We start from the raw sequence: 23,059 nt of genomic DNA, 5'->3' as shown, positions 1-23,059 counted from the left end.
TAACTGTGCTTCCTAACCCTGCATCCTGGAGGTTCTGGGTTTAAATAAAATCGGTTTCCTCATCAGCCAGAGTTAACCAGGTGATCTTAAAATTCCTTTGCAGGGGGCGTCTGGGTGGCGCCCTGGGTGTGTTAAAGCCTCTGCCTTTGGCTCAGGTCATGATCTCAGGGTTCTGGGACTGAGCCTACATCGGGCTCTCTGCTCAGCAGGGAGCCTGCTTCCTCCTCTCTCCCTGCCTGCCTCTCTGACTACTTGTATTCTCCTTCAAATAAATAAACAAAATCTTAAAAAAAAAAAAAATTCCCTTGCAGCTCTCATATCTTGTGACTGATCAGCACCTTTCCTAACTTAAAAAAGAGCCAGCTGATCTAAAATGTGACCTGGTTGTCCCATTTCACCTCCTTCTAGGGAAGTAATGAGCAGGGGGCCCCGGGTGGCTCAGAAGGTTGGGAGTCTGCCCTCGGCTCAGGTTACAATCTCTGGGTCCTGGGATTGAGCCCCACAGCCAGGCTCCCAGCTGGATGGGGTGGGGAGGGAGCCTCTTTGTCCCTCTGCCTCTCCCCCTGTTTCTTCTCATTCTCTCTCTAAAATGAATAAATGAAATCTTAAAAAAAAATAGTGAGCATATATCCATAAAGTACACAATGAAGAATAAACATTCATTCATTCCAACTGAGTGTAGCAAATCAACTTTGTAACAAATATAACCTGACAGCCACCTGCTGGTAATGGAAGTGTTGCCCTGTTGTGTGGCAATGGGGCAAAAATGGTACCATGTCTTGCTGTAGTCAGATGGCTTTACCCAGCCCAACCTAACTTTGTATTTTCCCAGTCATGGAATCAGCTCCAACACTGACCATTTTCTCCGATACTGTGCCTAATGTAACTAACAGTCTTCAGTCTGTTCTAGAAGGAAGGGCTCTGTGTGAGGTGGCAGAATCCTGGGCTCCGATCCCTGATGTGACCTTCAAGTCTCAGCTTCTTCCTCAGCAACATGAGGGGGTTGAGTGGCCAGATGCAAAGGCCATGAGTCCAAACATCCAGGGGTCCCCCGGCACCCCGAGAACACACTCAGAGGACCTTTCCCTCGTTCTTTCTCACCCTGACCCCTTATCTTGACCACACACACTACAGGGTGTGTGGGGTGAGGGGCTGAGGACCCAGCACACCCAGGTGCTATGGAGGAGGGGAGAGACGTGCTGAAAGGGGCAGAGGCCCTGGTGGGGAGCTGCCCCGGGGAGAAGGGGTTCCAGAATGTTCCAGCCAGGTGACTTAGGCTGGAGGCCAGAGACAGGTAGGAAAGGCACCTTCATTTTTTTTTTTTTTTAAAGATTTTATTTGTTTATTTGACAGACAGAAATCACAAATAGGCAGAGAGGCAGGCAGAGAGAGAGGAGGAAGCAGGCCTCTGGCTGAGCAGAGAGCCCAATGTGGGGCTCGATCCCAGGACCTGGGATCATGACCTGAGCCGAAGGCAGAGGCCCTAACCCACTGAGCCACTCAGGCGCCCCCATCCTGGGATTTTTAAAACCAGCTGAATCAGGACAACGTTCAAGGCTAGCCTTGCGTACTTTATATTTTTTAAAATAATCGTTATATTCTTTTCCCATTAAACCCTAGTAGATGAGTTTTGCAAGTAGAGCATTCTGGAGATCTGTTGCACAACACCGTGAATATACTGAATGCTCCTGAACTGTATGCTTTAAAATAGTGAAGATGGTACATTTTATGTTGTGCCCTTTTTTTGAACCACAATTTTAAAAGGGGGTGGGATGGTAATAAACAAGCTTCACAAAAGTTGGAAAAAACTGAAAAGTAAACAAAAAACAAAATCCAACCCCCCAAACACCATTAACTAATTAATTAACATTTGGATGCATTTCCTGGAGGTCTTTTTTTTTTTATTTTTTATTTTATTTTTTTTTTTAAAGATTTTATTTATTTATTTGACAGAGAGAGATCACAAGTAGGCAGAGAGGCAGGTAGAGAGAGAAGGAGGAGGAAGCAGGCTCCCTGCCGAGCAGAGAGCCTGATGCGGGACTCGATCCCAGGACCCCGAGACCACGACCTGAGCCGAAGGCAGCGGCTTAACCCACTGAGCCACCCAGGCGCCCCTCTTTTTATTTTTTTAAATTAACGTATAGGGGCGCCTGGGTGGCTCAGTGGGTTAAGCCGCTGCCTTCGGCTCAGGTCATGATCTCAGAGTCCTGGGATCGAGTCCCGCATCAGGCTCTCTGCTCGGCAGGGAGCCTGCTTCCTCCTCTCTCTCTGCCTGCCTCTTTGCCTACTTGTGATCTCTCTCTGTCAAATAAATAAATAAAATCTTAAAAAAAAAAATTAACGTATAGTGTAATATTAGTATCAGGTGTAGGATTTAGTGATTTCTCACCTCATACAACAGCCAATGCTCATCACAAGGGCCCTCCTTAATCCCCATCACCCACCTCCTCCCTTCCAGGAACCCGTCCTGGCAGTCTTATTCTACAACCAGTTTCTTAAACTTAATTAGTTTCCTGTGGCGTGTGGGCTTTGAAACCCTGAACTTTGAAAGCGTATCTTTTTCACATTTGTATGGCGCTCCATAAGAACCATCCTTTTTTTTTTTTTTTGAGATTTTATTTATTTATTTGACAGAGACAGAGACAGCGAGAGCAAGGGAAGTGGGAGAGGGAGAAGCAGGCTTCCCACTAAGTAGGGAGCCCAATGATGGGCTCGATCCCAGGACCCTGGGACCATGACCTGAGCCGAAGGCAGACACTTAACGACTGAGCCACCCAGGCGCCCCCATAAAGACCATCCTTAGCGACTGCACAGCATTTTATAGAGTATTCTAATTATTCCCTTCTGTTTGACTATCCCCGTTGTTTCCAGTTTCCAGCTGCTGTCAATAATGCTTCAACAAACATCTTTGGAAGTGAAATGTTTTTGAACTTAGAACTGAAGATTCGTCCCTAAAAGTGGAATCACTGGAGCAAACGCTATGATTCAAAGGATTTCGATCTGCATTGTTAGCCCTCTTTCCAGAAGAGAGGCAGAGAGGAGCAGTGCAGGAAAGAGCTCATTGCAATCTGAGGCTGAGAATCTTTTTGAAGAGGGAGATCCTCACCAACCCCCAGACCTCCTCTCCTGGTCTCTCTGGATGCCTGGAATTCTTTGAGAGAGAGACAAAGCCTGTGCTTTTCCCTTAAAGAAGAAATACCTTAGAGGCTCAGCTGGCAGGGGCTTGAGGTCTGGTGTGTGTGTGAATGAAGATATGGGGCCCCGCCCTGATTAGTTGGAGGTGGCCCCTGGGAGGCCCCCAGCCTGTCCCTGAGAAAGGAAAGGACACTTCTGCCACCTCTACCTGGAGTCAGCCCTAACATGATGGGAGTCACTCCAGTGAAAGTCTGTGTACCCCACCGGGCCACTTCACTCGCACCCGTCCTATGGGAACCACCTCTGACAGTCTCATGTGCAAAGTGTTCCCTGTCCCTTTCTACGTGACTTCTGCAGTATCCTCCTTGGGAATGTTAGAGCAGAAAACTGTCCCGCTAATAAAGTGTGGTGGCTAGGATTGGTGCCTTGTGGAGCTTTAAGATTGGACAGAATAAATTTAGTTTCCGCTTTGCCACCTGGGGAAATGGGGGGTATAACTCCAGGCTTATCTGATTGTTGGGCAGATTATGTACTGGGGATGTAAAGGTCTTTACTTTTTTTGTTGTTGTTTTTTTTTAAGATTTTATTTATTTATTTGCCAGAGAGAGAGAGAGAGAGAGAGGGAGAGAGAGAGCGCACGCAAGCGAGCACAGGCAGACAGAGTGGCAGCAGAGGCAGAGGGAGAAGCAGGCTTCCCGCCAAGCAAGGAGCCTGATGTGGGACTCGATCCCAGGACGCTGGGATCATGACCTGAGCCGAAGGCAGCTGCTTAACCAACCGAGCCACCCAGGCGTCCCAAGGTCTTTACTTTTGATGAGAATGTTGCCCAAGAGCAGGCACTCAGCACGTTTGTCTTCAAGTACATACCATATAAACACATTATTCTCTCCGTTCTAGAACTGCAGATGACAACTTTGTTTGTTTTGTTTACAGTCATAGGGCTGTAAAAATTTCATGTTAAATGAAACAGAAATCGATTTAAGTGATTGTGTGATTTAGAAGGTTGTGTGTGTGAGAGAGAGAGAAAGAGAAATACTTAATTACCTATTTATTTTTAAAATTTAAATTCAATTAATTTACATATAGTGCATAATTAGTTTCAGAGGTAGAGTACAGTGATTCATCTGTCATATATAACGCCCAGTGCTCAGTACATCACGTGCCCTCATTAAGGCCCATACCCAGTTACCCCCACCCCTCCCGCAACCCTCAGTTTGTTTCCTATGAGTAAGAGTCTCTTAGGATTTGTCTCCCTCTCTGATTTCGTCTTGTATTATTTTTCCCTCCCTTTCCCTACGATCCTCTGTTTTGTTTCTTAAATTCCACATATGAGTGAGATCATATGATAATTGTCTTTCTCTGACTTATTTTGCTGGGCTTAATACCGTCTAGTTCCATCTACATCATTGCAAATGGCAAGATTTCATTTTCTGATGGCTGAGTAATATTCCATTGTGTGTGTGTGTGTGTGTGTGTGTGTGTGTATAAATATTACATCTTCTTTATCCATTCATCTAGCAACGGACATCTGGACATCTGGGCTCTTTCCAGAGTTTGGCTCTTGAGGACATTGCTGCTATAAATATTGGGGTGCAGGTACCCCTTCAGATCACTACATTTGTATCTTTGGGGTAAATACCCAGTAGTGCGATTGCTGGGTCGTAGGGTAGCTCTATTTTTTCAACTTTTTGAGGAAGCTCCATGCTGTTTTCCAGACTGGCAGCACCACCTTGAATTCCCACCAACAGTGTGGGAGGGTTCCCCTTTCTCCGCATTCTTGGCAACATCTGTTGTTTCCTGACTTGTTAATTTTAGCCATTCTGACTGGTGTAAGGTAGTATATCATTATGGTTTTGATTTGTATTTCCCTGATGCTGAGTGATGTGGAGCACTTTTTCATGTGTCTGTTGGCCATCTGGATGTCTTCTTTGCAGAAATGTCTATTCATGTCCTCTCCCATTTCTTGATTGGATTATTTGTTCTTTGGGTGTCAAGTTTGAGAAGTTCTTTATAGATCTTGGATACTAGCCCTTTATCTCATATGTCATCTACAAATATCTTTTCCTATTCTGTCGGTTCTTTTCTGGCTTTGTTGACTGTTTCTCTTGCTGTAATATTCTTCTTGATGAAGATTCTTCATTCTTCTTGATGAAGTCCCAATAGTTCATTTTTGCCTTTGTTTCCCTTGCCTTTAGAGATGTCTCTAGCAAGAAGTTGCTGTGGCTGAGTTCATAGAGGTTGCTGCCTATGTTCTCCTCTAGGATTTTTTTTTTTATGATTTTATGTATTTATTAGAGAGAGCACAGCAGGGGGTGCAGCAGGCAGAGGGAGAAGCAGTCTCCCCACTGGGCAAGGAGCCTGATGCAGGACTTGATCCCAGGACTCTGGGATTGTGGCCCAAGCCAAAGTCAGACGCCCAACCAACTGAGCCACCCAGGTGCCCCTCTCCTCTAGGATTTTGATAGATTCCTGTCATCAAACAAATATTTACCTCGTTGATGAACAGTAAGTGTTCAGTTTTATCTGTTAGGGAAGAGAATGGAGGAGGCAGGAAGAGGACAAAAAGGAAGAAAGAGACCTCCATGCGTAAAAGGAAAAGGAGAAATATAGAGAAGACCCGCCATGTGTTCCCACAGATGGATCTGCCCCTGGGGTTAGCGCCCATGCCTGTTTCTCCGGCACTCTCCCTCTGCCTTGCTGGATCGGCTCCCTGGCAGGGCCTGGGGGATCAAAGCTCCAAGGTCAGAGCCACCTCAGTCTGTTCTGTCTGGTTCTGTAGTAGGATGCTATTTTGAGTGTTGATGATTCATTGATGTATTCATCCTTTTCTTCAACAAATGTTGAGTGTTTACTGAATCCAAAACACTGGGCTACGACTGGTTATAATTGTCACGAAGTTTTAGTAACCTCTGCAACAAATAAGAAAAAGAAACAATTATAATAACTTGATATGCTGGGAATAAATAGTGATTGCCATCATTCTTACTATTAAATGACTTGGAAACATTTTTTTTTCATGTTAATATTAAGGAAGAAAGTGATGGAAGTTGAATGAATGAGTCTGAATGAATGAACCATCAGGGAAGGAGAATTTCAATGGGACTTATTTGCACAGGCAGAGCGGACCCCCTCCCCACACTCTCCCCGCGCTGCCCCAGGAAAGCGCAAGAATAATCGACTAGATGCCCAGGACCCAAAGGGACCGTGTTAATGAGATTTGGGATCTCCCAACAAGGCTGGGAAGCCCCAGCAGGGAGGGTGACCACATGATGCTTCCAACCCTCCGGGCACCACATCCCAGTTAATGTGCACCACATCCCAGGAACCAGGGTTTCCTGGGGACCTCTTGCGACCCTGGCCTTCTCCTCCTGAGGTCGACGGGAGTTGCTAGCATCTTGTTCGTGATGAATCCAATGAGCGTTTGCATGCCTACCAGGATACATTTTTTTTTTTGTGACAGAAATCTTACAGGTCTGAACTAGTGTCCATTGACTCCTAGAAAGAAGATCTAATTTAATTTATTGCTGCCCTGAACTTTGACCCTTGGTTCCCACCGTGGAACTTTATCTCCCTGTGACTTGGACTCTGCTGTGGGTCCCCCAGCCCGAGCCTCCTGAGGTCCTGGAGACTCTCCCCATGCAGCTTCCTGGTCCTTCTTGCTTCCTGCTCCTCTCAGCATCACCTCTTCCTGTATCTTCTGCTTGGAACTCTGGCAATCTGCTCCATTCACCTTTGGGACTTCTTTTTTCCTTTTTTTTTTTTTTTTAAATTTTATTTATTTATTTGACAGAGAGAGACACAGCAAGAGAGGGAACACAAGCAGGGGGAATGGGAGAGGGAGAAGCAGGCTCCCTGCTGAGCAGAGAGCCCAATGCGGGGCTCGATCCCAGGACCCCTGGGATCAGGACCTGAACCGAAAGCAGACGCTTAATCACTAAGCTACCCAGGCGTCCCCACCTTTGGGACTTCTGCCTGTTGCCTCTGTCAGAGCCCCTCGGGCCACATCCCTTGCCTCCTCCTGGCATGTGTCAGCTGGCCTCTCCCTGCCCTGGGACGTGTCTGGGACGTTTGGACCTGTTCATCCCTTCTCCAGCCCTTCCTATCACTCACTGAGCTGTTATGTAATGAAACAGTGCCAGGAAAAATAGTTAAAGCTCTGCTATACTTTCCCAACTAAAAGCACAAATGGGGCTGTTGGGGTTTTTGCTATTTACCCCTGTGGCTTGGATTAAATTAAGTTAATGTGCATCACCCCCCCCCAGGTTGGAATAATTAGATGATGTCCTCTTTTTCTGGTCCTAGATTCCCATTGGACATGACATTGCCGCACAGGTAAGTCAGCATTGAACTTCCAGTCTGCCCCAACCCCGGTATCATGCACTTGGTCTCCATGATCATATTCTCCAGGTGTCCCACATTTAGAATTCTTCCCTCCTGGACCAGACTGTAAATTCCCAAGGTTAGAGACTAGATGTCCTGTATGCAGCACTCAGCACACGGCTCACTAGGCACCTGCATCCAGTAAATGACTGGAAACGAAGAAAGTAGAATGCAAGAAAATTTGCAGTGCAGAGGGCTTCCCCTTCCTAAAGGGAGGGCCCAGAATATCATAATGGGAAATGAGGAAAAATTTAGCCTTGCCTTTCTGAACAAAGATGTGTCCACCAGGGTTTTCTGAGAATTAAGTGTAAATTCAGACGGCATTTTAAAGCAGAGTCAGTCGGGGAGGTGGAGCATGAGCGCACGTGTTAGGACCCGAAAGATGGTGAACTATGCCTGGGCAGGGCGAAGCCAGAGGAAACTCTGGTGGAGGTCCGTAGCGGTCCTGACGTGCAAATCGGTCGTCCGACCTGGGTATAGGGGCGAAAGACTAATCGAACCATCTAGTAGCTGGTTCCCTCCGAAGTTTCCCTCAGGATAGCTGGCGCTCTCGCACGCGAACCCACGCAGTTTTATCCGGTAAAGCAATACAAATCAAAACCACAATGAGATATCACCTCACACCAGTCAGAATGGCTAAAATCAACAAGTCAGGAAATGACAGATGCTGGCGAGGATGCGGAGAAAGGGGAACCCTCCTACACTGTTGGTGGGAATGCAAGCTGGTGCAACTACTCTGGAAAACAGCATGGAGGTTCCTCAAAATGTTGAAAATAGAACTGCCCTATGACCCAGCAATTGCACTACTGGGAATTTACCCTAAAGATACAAACATAGTGATCCAAAGGGGCACGTGCACCCGAATGTTTATAGCAGCAATGTCCACAATAGCCAAACTATGGAAAGAACCTAGATGTCCATCAACAGATGAATGGATCAAGAAGATGTGGTATATATACACAATGGAATACTATGCAGCCATCAAAAGAAACGAAATCTTGCCATTTGCGACAACATGGATGGAACTAGAGCGTATCATGCTTAGCGAAATAAGTCAAGCGGAGAAAGACAAATATCCTATGATCTCCCTGATATGAGGAAGTGGTGATGCAACTTGGGGGCTTAAGTGGGTAGGAGGAGAATCCATGAAACAAGATGGGATAGGGAGGGAGACAAACCATAAGTGACTCTTAATCTCACGAAACAAACTGTGGGTTGCTGGGGGAGGGGGGTTGGGAGAAGGGGGGTAGGGTTATGGACATTGGGGAGGGTATGTGCTTTTGGGTAAATTGGAAGGGGAGATGAACCATGAGAGACTATGGACTCTGAAAAACAATCTGAGGGGTTTGAAGTGGCGGGGGGGTGGGAGGTTGGGGTACCTGGTGGTGGGTATTATAGAGGGCACAGCTTGCATGGAGCACTGGGTGTGGTGAAAAAATAATGAATACTGTTTTTCTGAAAATAAATAAATTGGAAAAAAAAATAAAAGCAGAGTCAGAATGGTTTACAACTGATTATAATCAACTGTGCCTCGTTCTCTGCCCCACCCCCCTCCCCGGGCTAGTTAGGGACTGAGTTTTCATCTTAGCTGTGGACATGGCCCTGGGTGCATCTGCAGGTGTGTGGGGGGGAGGGCATCTGGGAAGGCAGGGAACAAGCCCCAAGGCCGCTGCTATGGGGCTCTGGAGTGGGGTGGGTTTTTCCACCCGGCAGACTTGCTGGGAGCACCTGACATAACAGACCTGAAGATGCCTGCAAACCTGAAAGTGCCAGACCAAAGCAATGTGACGTTCTTATCCTTCCTCCTCTGTAGTAAGAGACTGCTTTGGAGAGTTCAGCTCAGTTCAGACTGGGGCCACCCGCTCCCAGCTGTCTCAGCTGTCCTCAGGAATTTCGTGGCAGCCCCTCCCTCGCTTCTCAGCGGGCCTGGTGATTCAGAAAGCATCGCCCTCCACCCACCCTGACCGCTTATCTCCCAGTTCTTTAGCTTATCCCTCCTAAAATGTCTCTGTGACTCACTGCCCAATATAGGCTATAGGGCTCACTCTCTTGATCAGGAGAGATGAAGCCGTGTCTGGGGCCGTGTCCATAGTGTTCCGAACAGGGAGCATCGTGCTTTAAGCAACGTATCTCATTTAAGGCCGTCCTTCCCAAGGCAGGTCTTACTTGCTCTGCTACAGAGGAGGAAACCAAGACCGAGAGAGGCCAAGTAACTTGTCGTGCCCTGTGACTCCTTCTTCAACTCTAACTGCTGCTTTTTCTTTCCTCCTTTTACATTTTGTTGTATAATAAGAGCCCTTAAAGTGAGATCTACCCTCTTAGCAAAGCATACACTCTATCATTATTTTTTTTTAAAGATTTTTATTTATTTATTTGACAGAGATCACAAGGAGGCAGAGAGGCAGGCAGAGAGATTGGAGGAAGCAGGTTCTCCGCTGAGCAGAGCCGGATGCGGGGCTGGATCCAAGAACCCTGGGATCACGACCTGAGCCCAAGGCAGAGGCTTTAACCCACTGAGCCACCCAGGCACCCCTGCGCTCTATCATTATTGACTATAGATACAAGGTTGCACAGCAGATGTCTAGAACTTCCTCATCTTGCTCAACTGAAACTTTATGTCTGCTGGTGAGTAACTCCCCATTGCCTAGATCCTAGTTTCTTAAACAAGAAATGGGGCTGGGAGCTCAGGGTTTGGATCTCTGCTGGCATAATGCAACAGTGTTTCAGCTGCAATAGAATTGGCTGGAAACTGATGAAACAGGAAGACCTCTTTTGTCTGGTGTTTATTCCAGGGAGAGCTGGGGGTCACAAGGCTTTCCTGGAGAGTGAGATCGTCTCCCTGCCCTTCCTGTTCATCCTCCCTGGGCGAGAGGCTGCGCTCACCCACCAGACAGACACACTGAGCGCCAGCCTCTGCTTCAAACGGAGGCCATGCCTTGTCCCCTCTCTCATCTGGCTTCCACTCAACAGAGCAGCTGGAGAAGTGGCACCTCAAGGGCTCCCCGACTATTTTTATGTGGCCATCTGCCTTCTCGACAGGGCCTGGCAGGCAGCAACCCTCCCGAGGAATGCCACAGCTGGTGGGTGACGCCCAGACAGCTGCGGATGCCCAGCCCTGCCCTTGACTGTTGTTCTGGGGACGCTGGAATTGTGGCGCAAGGATATCAGGAGGAAAAAGGAAGCCTTTTTCATGTCGTGGCTGGAGCGTGATGTGGATGCCCTTCTGTTCGTTTTCCGTTTCTAGAACAAGCTAAGGGCAGTTCTGCCCTGCCACCGCCAGCACCCAGGTGGCAGGGCTGAGTGCGGAGCACAGTGTGGGGGGCAGCCATACGAGCCACCTGCAGACCTCAGTGCCATCAGAGGAGACAGCACAGCAAGGAGGCTCTGCAGAGGGGAATGTACTCAGTGTAAGCCTCAGGCTTCAGCTGTAATGAGACCCCGGAGTGTCCCTGCAGCCCACCCTGCCTGAAAGCTGAACCTGGGGCCACATGGGGGCAGGTGGGGATTTTCTCCAGAAGCGTGGATTGGCCGGGGACCATAGTCAGATCTGTGGTTAGTGAAGGGCTTCCTTACTCATAGTTCCAGGGAATGGAGGAAGCATTAAAAATCTATCAATAGGGGTGCCTGAGTGGGTCAATCGTTAAACGTCTGCCTTTGGCTTGGGTCATGATCCCTGGGTCCTGGAATCAACTCCCGCATCCGGCTCCCTGCTCTGCAGAAAGCCTGCTTCTCCCTCTGCCCACTCCCCCTGCTTGTATTCTCTCTCTCGCTGTGTCTCTCTCTGTCAAATAAATAAATAAAATCTTTTTAAAAAAATCAATCAATGGGGCGCCTGGGTGGCTCAGTGGGTTAAGCCGCTGCCTTCGGCTCAGGTCATGATCTCAGCGTCCTGGGATCGAGTCCCGCATCGGGCTCTCTGCTCAGCAGGGAGCCTGCTTCCCTCTCTCTCTCTCTGCCTGCCTCTCTGCCTGCTTGTGATCTCTCTCTCTGTCAAATAAATAAAAATCTTTTAAAAAATCAATCAATAAAAACCCTTTTGGCAATACAGAAACTTTTAAAATATGCAAATTATACATAAGATGCTGAACCCAAGTTCACATGGAAGCATTTCTTTTTTTCTTTTTAAAGATTTTATTTATTTATTTGACAGAGAGAGATCACAAGTAGGCAGAGAAGCAGGCAGAGAGAGAGGAGGAACCAGGCTCCCTGCTGAGCAGAGAGCCGGATGTGGAGCTTGATCCCAGGACCCTGAGATCATGACCTGAGCCAAGGCAGAGGCTTTAACCCACTGAGCCACCCAGGTGCCCCACATGGAAGCATTTCTTAAAGAAACCTTGACTGTCCACTTCTTTCCTGAGAAAAGAAAGAAAAGGCTGTATTCCTGGCAGATTTATAGTAAAGACTTAATTTGCCTTTTCCAGGACGAAATGGGAAAATAAATGGGTCAGTATATTGAATTTCTGTTACGTCTTTCTTTCTCCTCAGTGTAAAAGATGTTTCCTTCCCAGGCATGCATGATGCCTGCTACCTGCCGAACCCCATTCCAGGTCCATGTGCTCCACCAACTGCAACAGCAGTTGGGCTCCTGGGGTTCAGGAAGAGGTGGATCAAGGCCTCTGGGCTGGTACTGGTGGGACTTTGAGAAAGGCACTGAAATTCTAGATTTTAGGCTTCCTCATCTGCAGGGTAATCATGATAATGAGCATCTTAATCACTATTTCGTAATGATAAAAACATTTAAAAATTTATAGAATGAGGCGCGTGGGTGGCTCAGTCGTTAATCGTCTGCCTTCCGCTCAGGTCATGATCTCAGGATCCTGGGATCCAGCCCCACGAAGGGCTCCCCGCTCTGCAGGAAACCTGTTCTTCCTCACCCTCTCCCCCTGCTTGTGTTCCCTCTCTCTGTGTGTCTCTCTCTATCAAATAAATAAATAAAATCTTTTTTAAAAATGTAAAGAAGTTATTGGGGTGGAGGGCACCTGGTTGGCTCAGTGGGTTAAGCCTCTGCCTTCAGCTCAGGTTATGCTCTCAGGGTCCTGGGATCGAGACCTGCATTGGGCTCTCTGCTCAGCAGGGAGCCTGCTTCTCCGTCTCTCTCTCTCTCTCTGCCTGCCTCTCTGCCTACTTGTAATCTCTTTCTCTGTCAAATAAATAAATAAAATCTTTAAAAAAAAAAGTTATTTGGGGGTGGGGCACCTGGGTGGCTCCATTGGTTGGGTGACTGCCTTCAGCTCGGGTCATCTTCCCAGGGTCCTCGGTTAAAGTCCCATGTCTGGCTCCTTGCTCAGCAGGGAGCCTGCTTCTCTCTCTGCCTGCTACTGCCTGCTTGTGCGTGCTCTCTCTCTCTCAAATAAACAAAAAAATTCTTAAAAGAAAGAAAGAAAGAAGTTATTTGGAACATGACTGACCCAACAAGGGGATCAGAATCCTTGTGGGCGTCTAAAACTCCCCTCTTTTCAGGAGAGGTTGGACAACTGAACTGAATTTTTGCCCTCCCTGCGGCAAGGACTCTGGTTGCAAATGGCACATGGTCAGCAAGATGCTGGGGTGGGGTGGGCGTACTGGTTGGGAAGCAGAACTCTTCCTCTTGCTCCTGCTGCCCTGCAGCTCCCAGCAGACCCACTCGGACCCAGGGGGCATGTCGAGGATCAGGGGCACCAGAGCTCAGGCAGCCCTGACTCCAACCCCCCGGCTGACGTGAGCACCTAATTCCCTGCTCGAGACCCTTCCATGCTGCCGCTGCCCAGGGTGGCTGTTGTTCCTGCTTTGAACCCTGTCCACGATGGCGACTCAGAATGAAAGCGGGGGGCGGCAGTCAGGAGCAGCTACGGGAGCAGAGAGGGCCCCGACCCCACTGCCCCTGTGCTCGTCCTCTTGTTTCCATGAGGCTTGGTCTCTTGGGCATTTTAGGTGGCAGGGACCACGGATGCCGCTAGACCAGCCTGGGCCGGGCGACCCACGGGTGGTTTTGGGTCTGGCAGCTCCATCCAGACATTGGGGAGCCGAGCACCAGCTGTTCCTCAAAGAACGATGTGTGTGTCTCACCCGAAGAGCAGGAAGGGGCGCTGTGCAGAGGGAAGGGGCCCCCACCATGGCCAAGACAACCAAGATGAGCAGGGACTCCGGCACCTGGGGGAGCCATTTGCTATTGCTGAGAGATGTCCACCATCGATGGCCGCAAAACACAGTGGCTTGAACAACAGGCATTTTTTTCTTTTCTTGTCCCTCCCTCTCCCCACCCACCAACCTGGCTGACAGCTCTGCGTGTGGCTCCAGGCTGGGGGACAAGGGGAGCCCTGGACCACATGCCTCACTCTGGGGACCCTGCCAAAGGGGTCATGGTTACCTGGTTGTGTTCTCGTCTTGATCACCCTGAGAGGGCCCAGGGCAGGCCAGGCACGCACACTGAAGGCTTGGTATGAAAATACCAAACTCGCCATCATGGGGCCTCCCGAACCCAGCAAGACCCTCTGCCCCAGCAGGGAGGAAAATCTCATCTCCCCAGGAGCCTAAGAGAGAGTCAACTTTGAGAGGAGACAAGTCAACAGTTTGAGATAATTTTTGCTCATGTCTGATCAATTGAGTTCATTTGAGTGTCTGTTTTTGCTTTGTTTTTAAAGATCTTATTTATTTATTTGACAGAGAGAGATCACAAGTAGGCAGAGAGGCAGGCAGAGAGAGAGGGGGAAGCAGGCTCCCTGCTGAGCAGAAAGCCCGATGCGGGGCTCAATCCCAGGACCCTGAGATCATGACCTGAGCCTAAGGCAGAGGCCTAACCCACTGAGCCACCCAGGTGCCCCTGAATGTCTGTTTTTATAAACTATTTTGCTCATTTGTGACCTGCCTTTGATATTTTTATTAGTATTTTTGTGATTTTTTTCATGCTCTCAGGAACTATGTGTTTTCCTGCCATTATTTAATAGAACCTTACTGTTTGTGTTTATATTAATATTTTCAGTCTGTTTTAGCCTTGTCTTATTCTTATAACATTCCTCTTGGGAAGGAAAAATAACATTATACCCATTTTACAGATGAAGAAATGAAATCTGAGCAATATCAATTAACTCCGCCAAAGTCACCACAGCTGTTAAAATAAAAGAACTTGGAACTAGCACCTGCATTTTGTAGGTGTCTTCAAGAAAACATGTCTGTTTTGTAATATACATGTCGCCCATGTCCCCTCGTCTACCCTCCCACCTGTTTTTGGACACAGCCTTGGCATCCCTTGTGTATTAGTCAGCTCTGTTGCAGTAACAAACAACCACATGCTCAAAACCAAACCAAACCAAACCAAACCAAACCAAAACATGTTTGTTTGGCAACCACAGGGTGATATTAAAAAATGGCAGACAGGGGTGCCTGGGTGGCTCAGTGGGTTAAAACCTCTGCCTTCGGCTCAGGTCATGATCCCAGGGTCCTGGAATCGAGCCCCACATCGGGCTCTCTGCTCAGCAGGGAGCCTGCTCCCCCCTCTCTCTCTGCCTGCCTCCCTGCCTACTTGTGATCTCTGACTGTCAAATAAATAAATAAAATCTTTTAAAAAAAATGGCAGGCACTGGTACCATAAAACTTGACCCAATCAATCAAACTACAAAATGAAGGGCATCTGGGTGGCTCAGTAGGTTAAGCGCCCGACTTGATTTCAGCTCCAGTCATGATCTCAGCGTTGTGATACTGTGCCCCAAGTCCAGCTCAAGCTTAGCACAGAGTCTGCTTAAGATCTTCTGCCTCTGCCTCACCCCTCCCTCATGTACGTGCGCACTCTATGTCTCTCAAAGATAAAATTAAAAAAAAATACAAAATAACATATTTTTATCCCTAGTTAAACAAAACTATATATTATAAGGGGTGCCTGGGTGACTCAGTTAAGCATCTGCCTTTGGCTCAGATCATGATCTGAGGGTCCTGGAATCGAGCCCCGCTTCAGTTCCCTGCTCAGCGGGAAGACTACTCCCCCACCCCTGCCTGTCACTCCCCCTGCTTGTGTTCACTCTCTGTCAAATAAATAAAATCTTTTTTAATAACCTATATATTATAAACTCCAAATCATGTGATATAAGTTGTAGCATAATTTGTTAAAACATTTTAGTAATTTTCAATCACTTTTTGGTTTTTAGGAAATGTTCATGTGACCTCCCCATATGACTTGGTGACTGTTAGCTAAACGAAGCCATTGTCTGAGCGATGGTCTGACACGGAATGACATCGATAGACACTGGGTGTCTTGTATGGAGAACTGCTCTTCGCCTCAGTGGCATTTGCTCTTTGTGCTCATGAGTGCTACGAAACCAACAGTAATTCCATTCAAAGGACTCCTAGACTTCTCTAACACTGCCTGAGATTTTGTACGGTATCGCTGTGATTAGCCAACCTGTGAAAAAACTCTATTAGAATGCCGTTATTTAGTAAGTGCCTTCCTCTTGTTGATTTTTCCTTTTCAAGCCATGGAACATAATGCAATACCTTGAAATAATGTAAAACATTGTTCTATTTTTCGCTTTTGTCATCAAACCACAAGTGTGTTCTAATATAATTTGTCAGACATAATCAATGGGAAAAAAATAGTTTTCTCCTGGAGTTGGTGTTTCATTGTGTGTATCCACATATGGTGTTTCCTCTGCCTCCATTTCAATAGTGTCTTCTCCTTCAAGCTTGGTATATTTTAAATATTTGATCAATTTTATAATTTATAGAATTAACTTGTTATTATTTTTTAAGGTTTTTATTTATTTGACAGAGAGATAGAGAGCATGAGTAGACAGAACAGCAAGGATACAGAGAGGGAGAAGCAAGCTCTCCACTGACCATGGAGCCCAAGGTGGGGCTTGATCCTAAGACCCTGGGATCATGACCTGAGCTGAAGGCAGATGCTTAACCAACTGAGCCAACCAGGTGCCCTAATCTGTTATTTTTAATAACAGAAAATGTTCTTTCTGATAAAATCAAAAGTATTGGTGCTTCTCCTAGACTATAATATATAATTTTTAAATCTCTCTTTTAGATATATTTTTAAAAGATTTTATTTTTTCATTTGCAGACAGAGATCACAAGTAGGCAGAGAGGCAGGCAAAGAGAGAAGAAGGGAAGCAGGCTCCCTGCTGAGCAGAAAGCCCGATGCGGGGCTCGATCCCAGGACTCTGAGATCATGACCTGAGCCGAAGGCAGCGGCTTAACCCACTGAGCCACCCAGGCGCCCACTTTATTATTTTTAAAAATTTTTATTTCTTCATTGAGAGAGGGAGAGGGAGAAGCAGGCTCCCTGCCCTTTGTGGGATGGAGGACCCTGGGATCATGACCTGAGCTGTAACCAGACCTTTAACCAACTGAGCCACCCAAGCACCTGGAAAATGCCTGATTTTTAAACACTTTTTATTGTGGAAAATATTAAACATAAACAGAAAATAGCATAACGAACCCCTCTGGACCCATGAAGAATGGTCAATTCATGAGTACTTTTGTTTCAGCTATATTCTCATTCACTTCCTGCTCCACTCCAAAGTATCTTGAAGCATATCGCAAATATCATTTACTCCATCTGTGAAAAGTTCTGTTTGTAGTTCTAAAAGGTAGGGAGTTCTTTTGGGAACATAACCATTATCATGCCAAAAAATTAATTTTTAAATCTGTTTGCTAAGAAGTTTGGTGTCCTCTAAATGTTTTTCATTTGCTTTATCAATTTCCTTTGATTACGTTTTTGAAAGTTTTCATTATTATAAATGGCTTGAAGTGTGAATGGTTTTCCTAGCAACAATTCCCTGTTTTCTTTTAATTCAGAGCTTTGCCATACCATGATTGCCATTCTGATAGATCTATATGTTTTTAGTATTTTCAACTTGAATGAATCAAAACTTATGTCACTATCAGTAATAAGCCACATTTTGTTGTTGTTGAAATGACTATTTTTCATCCCAAAAGTTAAATTGAAGGGAATAGGAAAAAATGCACTTAGCACTGACTTCTGCCTGCCTTTCTTTCTTTCTTTTTAAGATTATCCGTTTATTTATTTATTTATCCGTTTATTTATTACCCGTTTATTTATTTATTTGACAGAGGGAGCACACAAGTAAGGAGAGCGGCAGGCAGAGGGAGAGGGAGAAGCAGGCTCTCTGCTAAGCAGGGAGCCCAACACCGGGCTGGATCCCAGGGTCCTGGGATCAAGACCTGACCCAAGGCAAAGCTTAATCTTAACAGACTGAGCCACCCAGGGACCCCTGTCTTTCTTTCTTCTTAAATTCACTCTTCAGCAAGATGGGAAGAAGCTTCATTCATCTTCAGGAAGCTGAGTCATTCACGACTTTAAAAAAAAAAAAAATTCTCACATTCTTTGTGAAGTTTCACCCTTGCCTGAGGTCTGAGATCTGATTCATAGTGAGTGGTATTTTATTCTAATTATACAGATTCATAATGTTGCTCAGGGAAGCTGTGCCCTGAGTCAGGCAGAATGGCAGATGGGCAGGGGCGCCTGGGTGGCTCAGTTGGTTGGACATCTGCCTTCAGCTTGGTTCATGGTCCCAGGGTCCTGGGATCAACCCCACATCGGGCTCATTGCTGGGCAGGGAACCTGCTTCTCCCTCTCCCTCTGCCTGCTGCTACCCCTGCTTGTGTTCTCTCTCTCTCTCTCTGACAAATAAATAAAATAAAATAAAATAAAATAAAGAAAAAAAAAAAAAAAGAATGGAGTCAGGCAGCCAGGTAGAGGGGAGAACAACAGTTTCCCCCAAAGCCAAGCTTCTGAGTGGGCATTGGATTCTCACTCTGGGAAGTTTTATATCATATTTCAATTTAGATGATCATGTTATGCATTGTATGTGCATTTCCGTGTTCTGTGTATTTTTGCGCTTATTATTGTAGTGTGCCAAATAATTCTCCTGAAGGAAAGAGTAGAGGAGGACTTTCTTCCTTTACTTATTTGTTTCACTAATTAACAAACATTTATTGAGCAATTTCTATGGGAAGATGGTGCCGGCAGGTGGTGGGACAGTGTCCGGTGAAGGGAAGCTTTGCAGGGATCCGAGCAAGCCCAGAGTTCTCATCCAGCAAGTCAGCGTTCCACTGCAAGCCCCAGTTTAACTTAAGCAAGCATCATCTACATTATATTAAAGCTGTGAACCGGGATTTAGTGGGTTTTTTTTTTCCAATTTTGTTTATATTTGTTATGTAAATTTGAAAAAACAGTTGAATGAAAGCAATCAGAATAGAGGATTCATATCTGATTTTGTTTGTACATATTTAAACAATGTTACAATGAAAATAATAGAACTTCTTTGGGCTCTCCCTCCCCTCCTGCCTTTCACAGGAACTCTTCAGTAGTTTCAGGTCTCCTCCTTGACCACACAGGTGCACGCAGGCACACAGCACGGGCACACAGCCGTGCAAACAGCGTGCACACGCACACACCATGCACACGGCATGCACTTACACATCTGCATTAGCACGCGCACTCCAGAGACCCTGCGGGAAACCTCAGGAACCTGGCAGGGGATCTTCTCTCCCTCCCAGAGGTTTACAAGTCGCCCTGGGAGGGATCCTAGAGCTATCCTTCCTGCACCTGCTGCTCAGAACCCCCAAGAGGCCCCGCGCCCTGCCCAAGGTCCCATCTCCTGCAGGACGCCCCCTCCTCGCCCTGCCACACGGAGCACTGGCCCCAGACCCCTCCAGGGCTGCGCACTCTGAGCGGGACCCCCAAGTCAGCAACACCATCTGCTTTCGTTCTGCTCCTTCCGAAAGCTTGTACTTTTACTAGCTTGTACCAGTCACCCTGGCAGAGAGGGCAGGCCAGGTCCAAGTTGAAGAAAGGAGGCTGCGCTCCCCGGAACGCTCCCTTCCGGCCTGGGGCGTGGGGCGGAGGAGTCGGTACTGGGTTGGGAGAGCCCAGCGGCCAGCGGTGTGTGTGTGGGGGGGGGGCCGGGGGCGGAGGCGGGCTGGGAGGAACTACAGCCCGGCATCCCAGGGAGATTAAAGGCACTGGGTGGCAAAGTAGGTAGGATTTGTTTTTTATAACTCAAGAGGACAGAAGCGAAACCCGTGAGCGCAAGTCTTAGGGATCCAGATATTTGACATAAAAGAGAAAAGAAAAGAAAAAGTGAACAAAACTGTCCACAAATAGAATGAGCTGCCTTGGTAGAGGATGTACCCCTGAAAGTGTTCACACCAAGGATGAGGGCAGAGCACCAACATCTTGGGTCGCTGCTGCCCTATCCCCCACGGGGGACACCTGTGACTCATGTTGAGACAACAGCTTGGCCCTCAGGGGCCATCCTCCTGACCTAAGCGCCCTCATATGCGCATGATTCAGCCCATGCCCAGAGAGGTGATCATTTCTAAAGCAAAATGCCATTTGGAGGGGTAATTCACCCTGGTGCATTGGGAGCAGGAACCAGTGGTAGCCGCATCCTTTTAGATTTCAAATTGTTCTATGTTTGAGGTCTAACTAAATACCAACGAGACTGGTGTTGGCAGGCTTGAGTGTCATCCCATCTGAAGTATCCCCTCACTGAGTTCCTGTGTATCATGTCCAGGTGGACAAGGAGAATGTGCGGCTCAGCCTCAGTGACCAGGCTGGCGATTTCAGCACCTGGCTGCTTTTTCTTTTTTCTTTTTTTGAAGATCTTATTTATTTATTTGACAAATCTTTTTAAAGATTTTATTTATTTATTTATTTATTTATTTGACTACTTGTGATCAGAGAGGCAGGCAGAGAGGCGGGCAGAGAGAGAGACAGGAGGAAGCAGGCTCCCTGGTGAGCAGAGATCCCAGGACCCTGGGATCATGTCCTGAGCCGAAGGCAGAGGCTTTAACCCACTGAGCCACCCAGGTGCCCCCTGGCTGCTTTTTCTGCACACACCCTCCCGAGCCTTCCAGGGTGGGGGCTGAGTTTGTACCCTGGCCTTTGCGCTTGCTAAGGGGGTAATAGAAGTACAAGCTACACTTAGAAAAGATGGAATCCTTTTAGGAAGGGTCAGATCCTGGATCGTGGATCCCAGATCCTAGAGTCAGGAACCTAGGGAGCTGACACGGGCATAGACCTGTACTCCCTCTCCTGGTGGAGCCTGGAAGCCCGCACACCTTGGAATTGTCCGCCGGGCATAGATGGGGAGCCCCAACGTCACAACTGTTGTGTGGTAGTGGCGGGGACTGCTCAGATCCTGGCCAAGCCTGGGAGGATCTGGTTTCGAGCAGGGGAGGCAGGAGGACTCCGTGCAGGTGGGGCGGGGAAGATGCAGGGTGACCTTCAGAGGCTGAGCTCCAAAGCCAGTGGGCATCTTGGGGGAGGCCTGGGTGAGACACGGGTCCTGAGGGCGCCTTGACGTATTAGCCCCAAAGCACCTGGCACGAACTCCTGGGGTGTGAGGTGAGGGCACCACTCAGCGGAACAGAGGTTTGAAGCAAAAAGCAGTGAACTGACAATTTGGTTTAAAAAGCCATACTTCTTTAAATGTCGTGTGTGTTTTCTCTCCCCAGTTTGCCATCCCTACAAAGCTGAGGGGGAAATCTCCTCTCCTTGTCCAATCATCTGTGTCCCGGGACTTAAACCTGCTCCAAGAGTTTGGGGCATCAGTTGTGCAGTTGGGAGGCTGTCTGTGTCATGTTTTGACCTTGGCCTCTCTCTGAGGCTGGGGAAGGATCCTCCTTGGAGCTGGGCTTTTCTTAGGGTGTGACAAACACAAGGAACCCCAGAACAAGCCTGGTGTTCGCAGTTGTTCCCGTGAGTGTGTTTCCAACTCCCCTGTAGAAGCTAAGATAACGGCAGCAAGGAAAGGAAGAGGGAACAAGAGAAAGATGAGGGAATGAGGCAGGACCCCCTGAGTGGGAACAGCACTCCTCAGATGTGGGTGCAGATCACTGTCTGTGGCTCGTCCCTGGGCCATGAGCACGCCAAGCGTGGCTTCCTGGAGAGAGGGCACACTCTCCTAGGCCTGGGCACCGAAGGAAAGCAACCCCATGTCCCCAGGCAGGCCAGGCGCTAGGCCAGACTGCAGCCCTCGTGGTGAGGGGGGCAGCTCTGACGGGCGGCCATGCACACCTTCACTGCGTAAGAAGGAAAGCCTACAGCTGCCATGCTGTGTGAGGAGAAAGAGAACTTGCCTTGCAGGAACTGATTCTGGTTTTAAGATCCTTGTCTGACAAAGCCTACAGCAGGGTCCCTGACTTGGGGTCCCGGAGCCAGCAGGCAACAGACACTTTCCCGGGGTGGGGGGTGCTGGGCACAAGAGTAGAAATGTGGGGAATTGGAAAGTGCCAGGGTGACAGAACAAGCTCTGTTAACATTTTTTAAACCCGTGCCGAGAACACCTGCCTGGAAATGGAATTGCCGGACCACCTCGTTTTAATCTTCACTGTACAGATGCAGAGTGCTGTGACAGGAAGTCTGCTCACAGCCGGGTGATCCTAACCAGAGTCTGTCTTTGGCCTGGGCAACGCTCTCAGTCCATGCCTGGCTCGGTCACCCAGTGGAGATGGCAGGACGTGTGGGGACATGGAGCTGTGTAGGTGTGACTGAGAAAGGGGGCGCACTAATAAACATTGGGGTGCACACCGAAATGGGAGGTCACAGACTCAGAGCGCCTAGGCATGATTTCCCATTTCTGAATTAGGCTTCTAGAAGTCAGTAAATCAAGGGCACAAGGAGAGACGCTGAGCCTTTGCGAGGGACACATGACACTGGAGCAGCTTCGGCCAGTGACTTCGTTACTGGTGACATCTCAAACCTTATATTTTGCTCTTTCTCTGTAAGGTCTACACTGTGGGGAGCTCCAGGGAGCAGCCACGGTGACCCCCCCTTTCTCCCAGTCAGCGGACTAAATGTGGGGTGTGGAGATACTAAGATTAGAACAAGAAAGTGTCACGTTTGGAATGCGTGTCGCCTAACTCAAACCGGGGACAAGAGGGGGGCGCACCTGTTGGGACTCCTCCCAGACATGAAACAGGTTTTAATTCTGCTAGTTCTCTCCCATCAAAAGCCTCATGAAGGGCCCTCGGGAGCCTTTGATGTTTGCAAAATCAGCCTTTGCCTCTCCTCTCCGCAGGCCTTGAGCATTACAGCCTCGAAGCTGGAACCCTGAGGCCCGGATTTAGCCTTCCCTGAGAGCTCTGTCAGGGCTGCTCCAACCCAGTAAAGCACCACACAGCATCAGGGCAAGAGAAAAGCTCCCAGACTCTAAGTAGTCCTTCTGAATGGATCCCCTTTTTTGATGATGAGGCGGCATTTCCCCATTTTCCCCTTTTGCTTAACTCCCCTACCCCCAAAACAGGCCAGGGTGCCCCGTGGACACGGTGAGGAAAAGGACACACCAAGGGAGGGCACCGGCTGAGTCAACAGGATCAGACACATCAGGGAAAATTCCTTTTTTGGAAGCCGGGCAGTCTCTTTCCAGGACTGCAGAATCCTGGGGAAGTGACGCAAGCCCTCAGTCAGGGAGAGGCAGGGCCAGTGCTTGGCTCCTCTGAAGGTGCTGGAAAGACGGCTTAGCGAGTGAGATGTGAGCAGTTTCTGGGGCCTTCTCCTTCCTCCTGGAGCACCGGGCCCAGCCCCAGCCCCAGCCCC

The sequence above is a fragment of the Neovison vison genome, chromosome 3, assembly GCF_020171115.1.
Source record: "Neovison vison isolate M4711 chromosome 3, ASM_NN_V1, whole genome shotgun sequence".
Classification (NCBI taxonomy): domain Eukaryota; kingdom Metazoa; phylum Chordata; class Mammalia; order Carnivora; family Mustelidae; genus Neogale; species Neogale vison.
The sequence above is the reverse complement of the archived record's forward strand: the minus strand, read 5'-3'. Positions refer to the sequence as shown.